The 16736-nt window shown below is 45.8% G+C and overlaps 1 protein-coding gene across 1 annotated transcript in view; it reads right to left on the reverse strand.

Moving 5' to 3' along the window:
* The window catches only part of ABCC1 (ATP-binding cassette, sub-family C (CFTR/MRP), member 1), a 130509-nt gene that overhangs the window by 100170 nt on the left and 13603 nt on the right, over positions 1-16736 (reverse strand). The gene's annotated exons all lie outside the window — the stretch shown is intronic.

Raw genomic sequence — 16736 nt, forward strand, 5'->3', positions numbered from 1 at the left:
TTGACGGGTTAGCATGTAAGCACACTCCCCATTTCTATCACCAAGGATCACTCGCCCAGAATCACCTTAACAACCAACCAACAGCCTAGGAGTTGATTCCAACTCAGAGTAACCGTTCATCAGTGGCTGAGGCTGCAAATCTTTCTCCTGTGGAGCAGTTTCGAACCACTGATCCATCTGTTTGGAGCACAACGTGTAATGGCCTATGCCATCATCTCCCTTTTGCAGTTAAAAGCAACTGAGGAACTCAAGTGAAATGACTTGGCCAAGGTCTGAAAGCTAGAATGGGAGCCAAGAGAGCTGAGAAGAGGGCCCTTAACACACTGCAGAGACGGCCAACAGTCAAATGACCATGCAAACAAAGGCCAAATGGCAACTGTGCTGTGTGTCTGGCAGGCAGGTAAATGTCACCAAGGGGACCACACAAGGGGGGCAGAGATGGCTGCCTAGGGGAGGATAATTGGAGAAGGGGGGGTGGCCTCAAAGCATTTCAGCAAAGAATACTGTGCACACAGGCCCTGTAGTGGAAGGAAGTGGGCCCGTTCCAGGAACACATGCCTTCTACACTGGAGGTCATGCATGCAATCTCAATCTTTATCTTAATAACAATGGGAGGTCAGGGACAGATTCCATTAAGAGTCAAAGATCCTCTTTTCCAGAGGCACCAAGATGAGGCCGGGTCAACAACAAGGAAGGGGACATTAGCAGGGGGATTCTGGGATAATAGCCAATGCAGATAAATCCAGATCTAAATTCATAAATGCATGGCTTTGTAATAATAATAAACATTTACATAATAAACTTTCTTAATAAGCCCCAAAATGTTGGAGGGAAAAAGTAAGTAAATATATTCTACCCAAGAAGCTTTCACCCACATAGGGTGTGTTTCAGAAAAGCACCATATCCCAGCCTCACCCCTCAAGCCTATTCTGATTACACCGGTTTGGCATGTGACCAGGACACAGGCTTTTGTCGTTGTTACTGTTTTCATTTCCTCCCCGATGCTCCTTAGCACAAGGGCTGGGAGAGGAAATGTACCCGATGAGCCTCCAACAGCGGACAGAAGACGAAGAAGGCCAACAACTGAGCCCAAAAAAACACGGAACAATCTGTGCTTTCATCAGGCAACGTGCATGCAGTGGACCGCAACACGTCTGACCTAAGGGTGCCTGGATTCGAAAGACAAAATGCAGAGTCCTGGACACCAAATGATGGACCAGCTCAATATTCTGAAAACAGTCAAGGGGAGGCGGGGACCAAGCATTTCCTCCTCGCCATCCTCGATTAAGGGATTAAGGCATGACTGCATGACTGGTCAAGGGGCGGTGTCCTTCCACAGGGGCGTTTACAGCCTCCAAATCCAGAGAGAACACTCAGTACTTTGCAAACACAATGACCTGCTGGGAGCAGTGAGCCATTCGATGTCACTGAAAATTTACTGGTTTTAGGCAATTTGTGCTGTGGTGGTGGTGTTTTTTTAAATAATTCTTATCTTTCGGATATGATCACTGGTAAAAACAAGGAGAAAGGGATACAAGAACTTCACCGTCTTCTCTTTCTGAGTTGGTGTGAGTTAAATTATCTCAAAACAAAAGGTGTATAAAAAAAGGTGTATAAACAATGGTGGTGGTGGTGGTGGTGATAGTTGTTAGGTGCCATCAAGTCAAGTACAACACATAGCAACCCTACAAACAAAAGATCTGAACCCTGTTCACACAGGATCAAAAGGATAAACGTGCACTCCCCAAAAAATCCCCATCATTCAGAGATGAATGCAGGGTTCCATATGCCCCTTGGAGTAAAGGAAGCACAGTAGTGCATTGTACTGGATGCTGTCTACTTTTGTACATGTTTGAAAGTTTCCAATAGAAAAGATTAAATGAAAGCCTTCACCCCCACCCCCAGTGGCTCAGACACACAGCCAGGGACACCAGGGTGCAGGCTCCATTCATTACTCCCCAGTGATTAGGGGCAATGAGGGGTGAGCAGGTGGCCAGACCAGGCTGATCTCCTAGGATACTTGTTCAAACAGGTGCTGAGGTCCAAGTAAATCCAACCCTGGAATCAATATCTATTTCCACCATCTCCAGGCAATCAGATGCAGCTGGTACACAAACCTACAATTCCAGAGCCACCTAGAGCAGACAGAACTTGGACTGTGGAGTAAGATGGGTATAGGTTCAAACCCCAGCTCTACCATTTTTTAGCCAAATGACCCAGGGCAAGCCACTTCACTTCAAAGCCCTGGTTTTGTCATTCAGGAAAAAAAAATCATCCTCCTACTTCCCTTGGCTGCCAGAAAGGAGAGAAATCTATGGGGCTGGAAATTTTCCAATCCAAAGCAGGGAGTGATTGCATCAGGGCAAGGGTGATGGTATTTGTTCTACAGGCTGGGTGGGAAGCATTGAGACGCAGCCCAGCCCATGGCGAGGAAGCCTCCCCACCTTCCTGTCCCACTGTCCTGCCCACACTCTTGTGGCCAGTGGGTGGGTTATCGGTGAATCACCCACCAAAGGACAAATCTGCTTTTGGACAGTGAAAAATTAAGGTGGTAACAAAGAAGAAAGGTGGGAGAAAGGGGAAGAGGCAGCAATGTATTATCTATTTCTTCAGCAAATGTTTACAGAGAGGGTCTGGTCACTTAAGTGCTGGGGACAATGCTGGGCAAGAGAGGGTGTCTCCTCCCCATGCAACTTCCCACGTGGGAACAGGGAAAGGGTATTATCTGTTGTTGTTATGTGCTGTCGAGTTGCCTGCAACTCATAGTGACCCTATATACAACAGCCCTAAACCCCGCTATCCCTTGCCAATCTCACCGTCTCTCTAACACACCTACCCGCATTACCCCAGTCACTGAATCAATCCTTCTCATTGAGAGTCTTACTCTCTTTTGCTGTCCCTCCACCCTCCCAAGCATGACATCCCTCTCCAAGGACTGATGCCACCTTGCAACATGTCCAGAGTATGTCAAAGCTTCAGAATCCTTGCCTCCAAGGAGCAGCCTAGCTTCACCCTCTCCAGGAGGAACTTGTTTGTTCTCTTAGCGGTCCATGGTACATTCAATACTCTTCTCCAACATACAGCTCAAAGGCATCAATTCTCCTACTATCATTCCTAGTCATTATCTAGCTATCTGACGCATAGCAAATAACTGCAAAGACCACGGCCTGTATCAGGCACACCGTAGTCTCCAGAATGACATTGTTGCTCTTCAGTACTTTGGAGAGGTCTCTGATAGCACACTTTCCCAATGCAATTTGTCTTTTAAAGCAAATTGTGAGAATAAAGCAGCACAGGTTATAGGATTCAGTCTGCTGTTCACAGGGTTGCTGAGTTATGACTGACCAGACAGTACTTAACAATAACAACAACATAAGCTAAGCAAGATGTAGACTATCTTCACATACTCTCCTACAAAACAGCAAACAAGGGGCTAAAGGTAGGGAGGGGGAGAATCACTGGGTCGCAGAGTTTGGTGGGAGGAAGGAGGACATAGCAGAATTAGGCTAGATCTAGTGGGGACCTGAAACAAAGGGTGATAGTGGGCACAGATTAATGGTGGTTAATTTTCTAAAACACAGTGTATGAGAATGAGTGTATGAAACAAGGCAAATGAAGGAAGGAATGTGTGAAACACAATGTACATGGATGAAACACAGTATATAGGCATTTGGCATGCAATCCAATAGAAACTAAAAGGGAGGAGAAGCAAACAAAAACACAGCTGGGGGAGGAAGGAAATTGTGCAACAATCACAGAATCTTTTTAAAGAGAAAACGAAGTGGGAGGGAGGGTGGAAAATGTGCTACAGTGAAGAAATGGAAAGCCAAGTTTTCTATAAACTTTCGTTAAAACACCAATTTAAAAAAAACCACCATAAAACACACAGTTGTCAGGGAGAAAAGAATGGGGTAGATTTTCATAAGGAAAGGAAGATGAGGCAATACCAAGATAGACCAGATGGATTAAGCTCAGAAAGCTAGAGGTAACTTTAGGGCAGTCACAAAGAAAAGTCATAAACTTTGTCATCAAACAAAAAAAAAAGAGAATCCTAGCAACCCAGTAAACACACAGACTCAACACCAATCAAGGGAATGAAGAAAAGTCCATAAACAAAAACAACCGCAGCAAAGAAAAGTTGACACAACAAAGAAATCAACAGGATCAAAAAAAGAAAAAAAAAAGGCACAGCAGAATGGTGGGGGTAAATACAAACCAATCAGTAATTACACTACCGATAAAGAGATTAAAGGCCTTAGTGAAGTGACCAAATGACAGCAGGGCCGAGAAAACATGACTCATGTATATGTGGCTTATGAGAAACATACCTTAGATGCAAAGATAAAGGTAAGTTAAAAATCAAATGGGAAAACATTATACACATACACACACGTGTGTATACACGAAGGAAAGGAAGGCCCTTGACCAGGTGGATTGGCACGGTGACTGCTGCAATGGGCTCTTGTGTGTCAGGAAGGCACAGGATAGAACAGGGTTCAGATCTGCTGTTTACAGGGTCACTATGAGTCATATTCGATTCAGTGACACCTAATAACAACAATATATACACTCATACACATCAAGCAAATGGCAATGGCATTATTAGTCTATGTTTAAAGAAACTTCAAGGCAAAAATTCCTATAACAGACAAAAAATGGCATTACATAATGACCAAAAGGTCAACCCTAAGAGACATAACTACACTTATTACGAAGCCAGGGAAGAGCTCTAAAAGACATTAAACAAACTTAAACAGAAATAAAAAGATTAATAGACAACACCACTATAACTAAGAGACTTAAAGACAACATTTTCAATGGAAGGTCAGAACAATTAGAAATAAACTCCTCACACACACAGCAGATCTAAACAACACAACCAACCAACCTGGCCTCATACACTCAATACAGAAGACCCAATAAAATCACAATACCCGTTGTTCTCTAGGGCAAGGCTTCATTCTCCAAAACTGACTGTAAGTTAGGTCCCAATATAACCATCAAGAAACTAAAAAAATCATCTAAACAACATGAAAAGGAATGCGGCATAAGGATCGGAGGGAGACTCATCAATAAATAACCTGCGTTATGCAGACGACACAACCTTCCTTGCTCAAAGTGAGGAGGACATGAAGCACTTGTTGGAGATGATCAAAGAATACAGCCTTCCATATGGATTGCATCTCAATGTCAAGAAAACAAAGATTTTTACCACTGGACTTATAGGCAGCATCATGATACGTGGAGAAAAGACTGAAACTGTAAACTACTTCACCTTACTTTGATCTACAATTACACCTTTGTACCAGCGGTCAGGAAATCAGGAGACACACTGCACTGAGAAAAGTATGCAGTTAAGGACCTTTCCAAATTACTGAGAAGTAATGAAGTTTGAGGACTAAGGTGCGTCTGATTCAGGCCATGGTCTTTCTGATCACTTGCTATGCATGTGAGAGCTGGGCAATGAAGAAGAATGACAGAAGAAGAATTGATGCCTTTGAGCTGTCGTGTTCCAGAAGAGTGCTGAGCATGCGATGGACAGTCAAGAGAACAAGTATGTCTTGTAGAGGGTGCAGCCACTTACTGCAGTTATGTTGCTCAGAGGGGCTTTTCTTTGAAGAGGCACATGATGCTCAGAATGGAAGAGGGTCGGCAAGGAAAGGAAGACTCTCGACAAAATGGACTGGCACAGTGACTGTCGCAATGGACTCTAATGTGTCATCGGCCAAGAGAACAAGTATGTCTTGTAGAGGGTGCAGCCACTTACTTCAGGCATGTTGCTCAGAGGGGCTTTTCTTTGAAGAGGCACATGATGCTCAGAATGGAAGAGGGTCGGCAAGAAAAGGAAGACTCTCGACAAAATAGACTGGCACAGTGACTGCCGCAATGGACTCTAATGTGTCATGATGTGGCCCAGGATAGAACAGGACTCAGATCTACTGTTCATAGAATCACTTGGGTCATACTGGACTTGACGGCACCTAATAATAACAACAAACAATACGAAGCATCTTCTCGGGTCCTAATGCTATAAAAATCAGAAGTCAATAAGAGAAAGAACAAGTAGGAAGAAGTATTACATATATGGAAATTTAACAACACCCTCTTTTAAAAAAACACACTAGATAATCAAAGGACTAAAAAAATTAAATGGGGGCGGGGGTGGAATCCTAGAATCAAATAAGAATAAAAACACCATAAACTAAGCCTTTGGGACACAGCAAGAACAGTGTTCAGAGGTCAATTTATCACAAAAATTTCTACATCAAAAAACTTAAGCCTTAAAATCAATACTTGAAAAATAAAAAAAAAGTCAATACTTGAACCTAGTAGCATCAACAAATAGAAAAAAATAAGTACAGAAAATCTATGGTTAGAATAAGAAATGCTGAATAGAGAAGTAATAAATACAACGATAGAATCTAGAAGTTAGTTCTTTGAAAAGATTAAATTGAGGAATGAATCTAATGGTCAAATTAACAAAGGAAAGGAGGGAGAAGATGCAAATAACACAAATAAGGAATAAATGGAGGCACTACAACAGAAATGAAAAGGAGACACTATAAAGAACCATACTCGGACAAGTTTGACAAATTTTAAGAAATGGAAAAATATAAAAACTCACTAACTACTCAAACCAACACAGACTGTGGTAGACATTTTGGAAAGATTAATTTAAAAAGAAAAAAAGAAATTGAAAAAAATCATTTAAAATAATCCCCATTGAATTGGGAAACCCTATGATTAACACCCTACCCCCCCCCCAATGGAGGATCTTTTGTGAAAAAACAATATATTCAAAGTTTATAAATAAATCAGAATTAAAAAATTTAAAAAAAAAAACCCTCAATAACAATAAAAAGTACAGGTGCAGAAACTTTACTGGAGAACTCCACCAAATATTCAGAGAAGAGCTAATCAGAGCCCTACTGAAACTAATCCAGAACAAAGAAAAGAGATGGAACATCTCCCAGCCCATCCTATCAAGCGAGCAGAGCTGATACCACACCCACGCAAAGATACCACTAAAAAAGAAAAATTACAGACTCAGGTTCATCATGATCAGAGACACAAAATATCTCAACAAAATCCAATTAACCCAGAGAGGAAGTAGCAAGAGGACATGGAACAACAACAACAAAAAAGAGTGCTTGGAACAATGGTTAAGCAATGAACTGTGAACGGAAAGGCTGGTTGTTCAAACCCATCTGCCACTTGTCAAGATCAAAAAGCCTGGTGATCTGCTCTCTTAACAGCTCCGGTCCAGGACCCCCATGTGCAGCTGCTCTCCTGTCAAACAGAGTTGGTGTAAGTTGGGATTATTTGCAGAAAACACTTTGCACAGTATGAGGTCTTGGGTGAATATTCCTCCCCAGCTCTTTCCTAATGAATCTAAACCGTGATTTCCAGGTAATCCAAAATTATATCCCATTGACACAATGTTCTCTTTACTAACACTGAAAAGAAATGGAACCATTTGGGAACAGGCTTCCAGAAGCCTCTACTCCATACACAAGTTCTCATTCAGTAACAATGAAAACTGGAGTTCTGAGGTGGCCAAGGACTCCATTAAAACAAGTGATGTATGATTGGGTATTATGGTTATCACAAGAGTCTTGAATGAAGGTTGCATAGTGGAGTGTACTCAGGATGGAGGGATTTTATACCAATGAAGGAATTTTTCTTTTACTTTTCAAAGAGAAGAGCAAACGGGGGAGGGGGGGAGGGCAGGGAGAAAAGTGAAACAATGACTGAATGGAAATGAAAAATCTCTGTAAATGTTCATTAAAATTAATTTTTAAAAAAACCCTAGTCATTTATTAATATAAAAAAAAGCAGTAGGGAGAGATGAGATTATTGGACTATAATCCACCCAGCGTCCACCCCACAGACACCAAACTCGGACCTCCTGACGTCCTTCAGTCACCACTGGGGATGCAGAGCTGCCACGGGTGGGAGTGGGGGTGGGCTTCCTGGTGTCTGAGATGAGAAGCACACAGCTCCTGTCAGCCCAAATGAGAGACTTCTTAACCAGTTTCTCATGCATGTGACCTTGAAAACGTTTCAGACAAGCCCTGGCAAAGGCAGACAGGGAGAACTTGAAGGACGCAGACAAAGAGCCACATTCTTTGACATCTAGACTTGACCAGGAACTGTATGGCTTCCAGGAATCCGGCTCTGGGTTCTCTGAGACCTGCTCACTCACTCAAATGGGGCGGCTGGGGACCTTGTCTGGGTCTTCAAGCATTCTGGCCCTTTTTTTTTTTTGTTGTCTTTTTCTTTTAAGGAAGAGGAAAAGGAATCCCTTGGTCCCCATGTCTTTCCAACATCTGTTTTCATCTATCTCCTGCCAGTGAACCCAGCAGGAGGGGAGAAGGAAAGCAGCTGCTTGGTGCTAAGGTTTTCAAAGTGCAGCCCCATCACCAATATCAGCTTCACCAGGGAGGCTGAGGGGCAAACGCTCCTGGGAGTCAGATCCAGGGCCTGTGTTTGAGCAGACCCTCCAAGGGATGCTGATGGAAGTGGGAGAAATTCCACATCCAGCCTCGAGAACTTGGACAAACTACATCCTTCTCCTCCATGACCCTCAGAGTCCCCCCTTTTAAAATGGAATACTGGGAAGGTTAAACTCATTCAAACAAGCAAGGAGAAGCAATAGACACTGAGCTGCTGTCATTATTACTGCTTGGAACCATCTGATATCCAATAATAAGGGATTCAAAGTACCACTGGTGCCTCTGCTCTGCTGTCACTATCTGTGTTACATCTTCCCAGCTCAGCTCTCTGTTTCCTCCCGATTAGAAGGCAGGAAGGGGCCAGATAGATGCCTGCACAGTCTGTCCACTTCTACTGTAGCACTCATCACACGGAGAGCTGCCCTTTTCCTTACCTCACTCTCTTTCCTAGTCTGGGACTTTCTACTGCACACAGAGCCAAGTCACTGTCCTGGTCAGTCTTCTGAGCCCCCCCCCCCCCCAAAATGGCTCAATGTCCCTGCATCCAGCCTCCCCACTTCTGATAAATCCCTCTCTTCTCAGCCTGAAGTTCCTCCAAAATGCATCCAATTGGAAACCCAGCCCCTGACGCACGGTGGCTTGGCTGAGCAACAGTGACTCCATCTTTGTGTATTCTCCCCTGTGACTATTTAATTGTTATCTTTTCCTTTCTGCTTACTTATTTTCTCGAGTTGTTACTAGTATCCATCACCCTCCCAGCCTCAACAGGATATATAGTCTGACACAGGAACTGCCAAGAATGGGCTTGTGCACATCAGAGATTCTGAAGATGGTACAGGACGAGCCAAGGTGCAGATCTGTTGTTCACAGTCGTAGCTAACTCCACAGCACCTGATAAAAACAACTCCCTCCTGGAAAAGGGTCCTTTGACCAACGGACCATCTGGCGCTGTAGTGACAGCAGGCTGGGACAGGTCTGAAGATAAGAGAGGCAATAAGAAGAAACACCTGTGGCTCTTGTTGTTCTTGTTTTGCTTTGTGACCTTGTTACTATCTTGAAATGTGTGTTTCATTTAGTACAGTGCATACTTGACTACTTGTATTTTTTCCTTTGTTTGAATCCTGTGTTATTTGGTCCCTAGCAGAGTAGATTTGGGGATGTCCAAATCCCTGTCCTTATTGATGGATTAGCAGATTGTGGCTCTAGCAATAAAAATCATTTCCTTTCATTCTAAACCTGATCTGAGTAAGAGAGTGTCAGCCAGCCCTGGGTTTCATGCACCATCGTTACATTGCATCATTCCGGTAATCAGCTATAGGCCGGGCCACTGTAATGCACAGGGACTCCTACTATCCCAAGCCTGTCTTCCACTGTGTCAATTCCAACCCACTGTCACCCTACAGAACAGGGCAGAACTGCCTCTCAAGGTTTCCAAGATTATAATCTTTATGGACGCAGTCTGCCACATCTCGGTGCAGTTGGTGGGTTTAAACCAACTTTGCAGTTAGTAGCCAAGGTGCTTACCCACTGTCCCACCAGAGCACCATGCTCCTATTGAAATTATGCTAAAATTCATGACCCCTCTCTTTCACATCCAGCTCTCTGGCTCCTCCCATCCCCGTCTACTTCCTCCTGGTCCTCCAGCCCGGCCAACCCTCAGACATTCTCAAGCTCTCAAATCCCACTGCTCTGCCAGACCATCGTATAGGCTGGAGGCTCTACCAAGAAGAGCACCACTGTGCCCACCTTCCTCCTTTCACTCAGGAGTCCTGCCCCATGCTGGTCCTCGTCTCCCAGCCCAAGACGGGGGCTCTCTTCAGATCCAACCACCCAAGCATCTTCCTCCGAGTCCACTCTGGTGGGTCTGTTTACCTGCTACCCCCTACACAACTTCTCTCCAAAGCTGCAGCAGTCAAGCAGCCCAGATCATCCCCTAGGACCTCAGAGCCTGGCTGAGCATCCTGCATGGGGCTGAATTACTAAATGATCCAAAGCATGAAGGAGACAGGGAGGAAGCCTTCCCACAGGCTGTGGTCTTAACCGAAGCAAACTGCCACCATCTTTCTCCCGTACAGCCACTGATGGGCTCAAACCACCGACCTTTTCATTTCAGTTAACTGAATTACAAAACAATCCAAGGCATGAAAGAGACGGAGATTTAAAAAAAAAAAAAGTTTATGATGCTTTAAAAGGCAGTGTTAGAACAGTGATTATCTTTAGGGCTAAGAAATCCTAGAGAAGGGGCATGGGAGAACTTTCTAGGTTCTGGTAATGTTCTCTACCTTGACAAAGGCCTGAGTTACAAAAGATACTAATTTGTCAAAAATCTCATCAAGTTGTAAATTAAGATTCATGACCTTCATTGTATGTAAATTTGATCAAAAGGGGAGAAAAGAAAAAACTGAAACACTGTAAATAAATAACTAGATTTCACCTTACGCTTTGTTATGTGCTGGCATAGAGTACTACGCTAGAGTATTTATAATGCTGGCCTATCAGTTACATGTTAGCGTATCTGTATATGCTGGGGTATTATACACTGGAGTATTTGTGTATGCTAGAGTGCTTGTTATATGCTTGAGTATTTACATATGCTGGAATATCTGTATATGTTGGAGAATTTACATGAGCTAGAGTATTTGTATATATTCGAGTATTAGTTATATGCTTGAATATTTGTAAATGCTGGAATATTTGTATATGCTAGCGTATTTGTATATGCTGGAGTAGAATATAAACTGGAATATTTTTTTATGCTGGAGTTTGTACACACTGAAGTATTTGAGTAAAGAGTGCCGATATATTTTAAATGAAGTAATGGCTTGCCTCCAGAAACTATGAACCTGGAGAAATGATTTAAGTTATACAAGTGTTCAGGTTCTTTGTTCATTGGGTTGCTATGAGTCACCTACGACTCGACGGCACTTAACCACACAACAACAACCAGTCATAAAAAAAAAAATCTTTTAGAGGAATGGACAGAATAACGTAGGTTTAGCCACAAGTCAGCTGTAAAATCTAGGCGGTGGATATATGGGTGTTTATTGCCCAATACTTGCCACCTTGCTGTGGTCTGAAAACACTCACTGTAATATGTTGCAAGGAAAATTCCATATTGGGTGCCCAGGCCTAAAACACCTCTGACCCAAATTAACTGAGCGGCCTTCTGGAATGCTTTTTCACTGGGACCCGCCCAGGTATCTGGATTGAAACGGATTCAGCAGGTTTGTGAAGACACATGCCAAGAATCCACAGGTGACGTGGAGCTGTGGGCGCTGCTGGTACCACTGGCCCTCGGCTCATACAGAAGCTGTGACTCTAGGCAACCTCGTTTGGCCCTGATGTCCCCATGCCACCCCTCCCTAATGTGAAAATGGAAACCCCCGACCCCCACCCTAAGTGGCAGGCTCCACGCCAGGGTGATAAACCGACAGGAGGCCCAGACAAGCAGATCCTTGAGGAGAGCACGCCTGGGCTCTCCAAGCTCCACCAAGAACTAGGGCCCAGAATAGATGCCTGAGTCATGGGACAGGCGCAGGGCCAGCTGGACAGGGTGCCTGGGTCAGTGACTCAGCACGAGGCAGCCAGAGGAACAAACGTTCGCAGGCCCACAGCCCCAGCCTGACCCAAGCCAGCCCAGGACCTAGCTGACCACACTCCCAGAGGACAGGGGACACATGACAGCTTGTTGTTGCTGCTGCTGCTGGACTCATCCTATTTTTCCGTCTACATCCAGAAGTTCCAGAAGCAAAGAGCCTTGTCAGTGTCCCTACTCTCTCCAATCACTGGACCCGAGGCTGGGGGTGGGTGTAGCAGGGGAGCAGAAGCATCAAATCAAACTCCAGCCCAAACTGACCCATTTTCAAGAGGAAAGACACCGAGTTCCTGAGAGGAGGAACAACTGGCCCAAAGCCACAACTCTGGTTGATCACTATGTAACCTGATTCCTACCCTCGCGGCCTTCAGGCCTTCATCTCTCAGGAACAGGGGCGTCACCTGCACTGACTTGCTTGACAAGGTGGATCATAAGCTTCCTCAAGGTACATGGCAGACGGTGTATTTCGCAAGGATGGTCAGAACACTACTGCCCCCCTACATCATCTTCTTACAAGGAGACCCTGGCACTTCCCCATCTAGAGGTGGGTTCGTGCACCTGAACACACCTTCGTGCACACCTCAACCAACAGAGTACAGAAGTGGTGCTTCCCAGACTAGGTGATCAAGGGTCACAGAGTGTCCACCTGGCTCTCTCGGGGACAGTCACACTGAGAGCCCAGCCACTGTGCTGCGAGGAAGCCGACGCCACAGAGAGGTGCCCCACATAGGTAGTGGCACCAATACCTGTCGCTTGAGGTTCCAGCCAGCGGTCACATGAACCAGCAGACACATACGTGAGAAAGCCTTCATCATGACACCCCCCTCAGGCCACCTTAGGACCACAGTGCAGAAGACACCTTGAGTGCAAACCTTCAGCCGAGCCCAGCAGAGATCCCAAATGGGAACTGCCAGTCAACGCACCATCAAGGCCTCACACACTGAAACCAAATAATCAGTGGCACTAAACTCAGAGTGGTCTGTCATGGCCAGGTCTGCCCAACTCCAAAATGAGAATCCTCTTCCATCACACCACTGGGCTGAGATATAATCTAGGCTCTCACAGCCCCACCCCTCTGGGCCACAAATGCATTCTAAAAGAGGAAGAAAAACCTTATCATCCTATTTAAGCTCTTGTGAAGTTTAAACTGGGGCTTTTCCAACTTGACCATGCACGCAAATCATGCACAGACGCTGTTACAGTGGCCCCTCTGTCAGCTTGGGGCGGGACCTGGGAGTGTGCATTTCTCACAAGGTCCAGGTACCAAGGATGTTGGCTATGGACCCCACACTGAGAATTAAGAGTCTGAATAAGGTGAAAGCTTGCAGCACAGAACCAGGGGCTCCATATGTTAGTCCTCTTCCTCTCTCTACCAGATATTAGAAAGCAAAGGCCAAGAAAGGTGCATCTCCTGCTATCATGGAAGATGTGGGGGAGACCTCAGCCTTAAAGGAGACCCAGTACTGTGTGCCAATCACACACAACGACAAGAAGACTGTGTGCCGATCACACACAATGACAAGGCTATGTGTCAATCACACACAAGGACAAGACTGTGTGACAAGACTGTGTGCCGATCACACACAATTCCAAGACTGTGATGATCACACACAACGATAAAACTGTGTAAAAACCCCACACAATAACAAGACTGTGTGCTGAACTAAGTATTCTCCTGAGCGCTGACCTCACACAGCAGCAAGTTCCCGGTGAGGGCCCACTGTGTGCTGAGCCAGGGCCCTGGTGAACAAGGAGGCCGTATCTTAACACAAAGCCATCACTGAACCAAAATCCTGCCCTTCCGCAGGTCACAGCCACACAAAGCATGATCTTATAGAATAGGCAATCCAAGGTTTGAATCCCTGCTCCACCTTACGCTGGGCAAGGCACTTGGACCTCTGAGACTTGCTATCTTCATTTGTAAAATGGAATAAACAATCCCAGGAGTGTTGAGTTTAACACCACACCTGATACATCACAGGCACCTAACAAGTGCCCATTCCCTCTCCTCACCTTGCCCTTCACAGAAAGAAAGAGCTTCTGAAAATGGAATGGAGATAAGATTTTGCTGGAAGGCAAAAGGAGATCAAAACTAAAGGAATGCTGTAGACTCTGAGCTGGAAAGCTTTCCCTGTACGGGGCTAGACAGTAAATATTTTAGATCTTGTGGACTTTAAAGTCTCTGTGGGAAATACTCATCTCTGCTTTGCACCATGAAAGCAGACACGTGCATACAAATGGCTGTGGCTGTGTTCCGATAAAACTTTATTTACAAAATAGGGCAGTGGGCCAGATTGGGCCTATGAGCCACTCTTTGCCAACTCTGGTCTAAATTCTCAACTGCAGTGAGGGTAAGGGGCAAGGCCGTAAAATTACTGACAAGAACCAGAGGACAGGCAAGCCTGGACTGAGAGTGCCTGGCAGTCAGCAGTCATCTCCTTTACTGGCAGAAAAGATGCAGGATACACCAGCTCACATCTGCCATCCTCCCCTTCTGTGCAAACAACAATGGTTGTCACCTATTCTGAGATTAGGACATGGGCGAGAGGCAAGGCAGCAGATGTGGAGGGGAAGCTTGATGTACTCGATCCAAGAGAGAAACAGCAACTGGGAGAAGTCGGGTGTCATCCCGTCTCCACCCAGCCTCCAGCCCCAGGCTGCTGGGAAAGCAGACAGCTTCAAGGGAGGACAAGGACAGCTCAGAGCCACCAATGCAGAGTGCCCAAGAAAGATGCAAAAGGGACTATATCCAGAGGCCCGCGGGGAACCGGGAATCAGAAACTCCCTATTCCAGAAGGCTCTCTGGGGAGGGTCTCTACAGAGACAGTGCATGTCCTCAGGCATCATGGAAGAAGTGGAGGGCCAGATGAGTTCCACGCATCCCACCAATCTCCAGGCTGGTTCACATCACAGCTGGTCGACCAGCCAATTAATTCAGTGGGGGTGGCTTGTTCATTGCAGTCTCTGACTCCAGAGGATACTCCGATTTCTTAAACACTCCCTAACAGGGACACTGTGAAGCCACACGCTCACAAACGTTACTGAGTGACACAAATTCTACCGCAAACACTGGTCCCCCTCCTTGGTGAGAGAGATGGCCAGGGCAACAATGGGGGGTGCTCTCCCAGCAAGGCTGCTGCTCATGTGAATATTGTCAACACACAACCACACACACACACACATCCACACATGAACACAATGGTGAGCACGTGAATGCACAAGGACACAATCTACAAGCACACACTTACAGTCATATGAACACATACATTCAGAGGCATAAACAAGCGCATACGCATGTGAACGCAAACACTCAGGGATGCTAACAGTGTGTTCACAAGTGTCCACATGCAGATACATACATGGATGTACACGCACATGTTGTTGCTGTGTGCTGTCAAGTTGGAATCGAACCATAGCTGACCATCTAGGGGGTTTTCAGGGGCAGTTAATCTCACAGGAGGAGCTGTCCATCCTTCAACTGCTGAGCAGCTGGTGGAGTTAAACTGTGAACCTCTGAGATTACGGCACAGCTTCCAACCAGTCGGCCACCAGAACTGCCTCTCTGTAGGCACATTCAGAGATGCACAAACACGCACATCCATGTCCTCAAGCACAGGGCTTCCGTGAGGCCAGAGGAGGCTCCACTCCAGCTCACTTGCTGGCTCGCTTTTACTGGCCTAGCAGTTCCACGGTGGCCACAGAGGTCCAGGCCCAGGCAAGATGCCACCTTTGTCTGCAGGGATACAAAAACTCCTGCCTCTCTCTGGTGGGTATGGAGAGGTGAGTCTGGCCCTATCACAGGGTATCACTTCAGTAAAGAATCCTTTAATAAAACTCCTCTGTTATCATCAATCAAGAGTTGACAGTCTCTCGGCACCTCAGGGAAATGTCAAGTCACTGATTTATGGCCAGACACCTCAACGTGCTCCAGTCACATTGGCCTTCTCTGCCAAACCCTCAGTACCTCAAAAGCACACCTGCCTCAGGGCCTTTGCACTTGCACTCTAGAGATTTGCTCAGGGCTCCTTTAAGTCTGCTCAGACAGATTCCTCAGAGGTACCTCAGTGAGCTCCCTCATATAACCCTCAGCCTTATTTTTTAGTCTCCTTGCCTGTCTCATCAGCATTTACCACCACCTGGAAGCCCTGGGTGATGCAAACACCATTGGCCGCTAACACACTTGGCTATGAACCAAAAGGAGGAAGCTTCACGTCCACCCAGCGGCACCTAAGAAGCGAATCCTGGCTGTCTGCTTGCAAAAAGTCAGCCACTGAAAACTCTACGGTGCACAGTTCTCCTCTGGCATGGCATGGGGTCGCTGTGAGTCGAGGCTGGCCTAGTGGGAACTGGTTTGCTTTTGGTTCATTGACACATAATTGGTTCCTGGGTTATCATGTGTCTCCTCTGTGATGATGAACACCTCAAGCTGGAAGGGAAGCAAGCCCATTGCCCATAGTACATATGGTGTCCAGGGGACAGAAGGAGCAACGGAAGGAGAGAAGGAGTGAGGACGGGAAGTAGGGCCTGAGGAGAGGAAGGCAGAAAGAGAACCAAGGATAATAATGGCTCTGTCCCCTTTGATCCTACCAGCAGGAAAGTCAGCCATGACCTCCTGTTCTCACAGGATTCCTCTCATGTGGCGGGGACAGACCCAGGACTCCCACCGGGCTCACGTCTTCCCTTTC

The sequence above is a fragment of the Elephantulus edwardii genome, unplaced genomic scaffold (genome assembly GCF_000299155.1).
Source record: "Elephantulus edwardii isolate Elephantulus edwardi_28Jun2011 unplaced genomic scaffold, EleEdw1.0 scaffold00117, whole genome shotgun sequence".
NCBI lineage: Eukaryota > Metazoa > Chordata > Mammalia > Macroscelidea > Macroscelididae > Elephantulus > Elephantulus edwardii.